This window comes from Primulina huaijiensis, chromosome 7, assembly GCF_012295235.1.
Source record: "Primulina huaijiensis isolate GDHJ02 chromosome 7, ASM1229523v2, whole genome shotgun sequence".
Lineage (NCBI taxonomy): Eukaryota > Viridiplantae > Streptophyta > Magnoliopsida > Lamiales > Gesneriaceae > Primulina > Primulina huaijiensis.
The window spans coordinates 10,319,654-10,320,400 of NC_133312.1; positions in this window are offsets into that span (position 1 = coordinate 10,319,654).

Genomic DNA, 747 nt, shown 5'->3' on the forward strand with positions numbered 1-747 from the left:
CTAATTGGGCTCAAATATGTTTGAGACAATTAAATTAAAAGTCCATGGGCCCTTTGTAAATGTTACAAGCCCACTAGGTTTTGCATGCTTGGGAGATGAAGGGGTGTGGATTACTTTTGATTAAAATATTGCATGGCATGCAAGACTACTTTTCACTTTTCCCACAACCTAGACAAAACACTTCACTCTCCCTTTGACACCTTGGCCGAAAATACTCTCTCATTTTTCTCTCATTTTTTGTTCTTCAATTGTTGGAGAAACAAATCTCTTCTCAAAGAAAAATCCTCATATTTTTTTAGTGCAAAATATGAGGGGATCTACCTAGTTGGTGGTGGGCTTGATTTTGAAGGTAGGAGGAAGCTTGTAGATTTTTCTTGCCATACAAGAGCTAAAGTGTTTACATTTTAGTTGGAGCCATCATCAACCTCAAGAGGTTGATAGGTAAAACTTCTAAACACCCTATGAATGTCATAGTTTGTGTTTTTGTATATGTTGCACACTAGTACTTGGTGTTCGAATTTTTCAAGATTTTCATAAAATTTTCGGTTTTCATGTTTAGAAAACATTCTTGAGCTTCCGTTGCGATTTCGAACACCTAAAATCGATCCCTTTCAAGTGGTATCAGAGCTAAGGGTACTAGTTTTTGTGTAGCATATACATGATATTATGTTGAGATCGATTTCTAACCGCATGAGGTGAGTTTTTGCAACAAAAATCAAGGCCATCTTTGGGATAATTTCGGGCAGC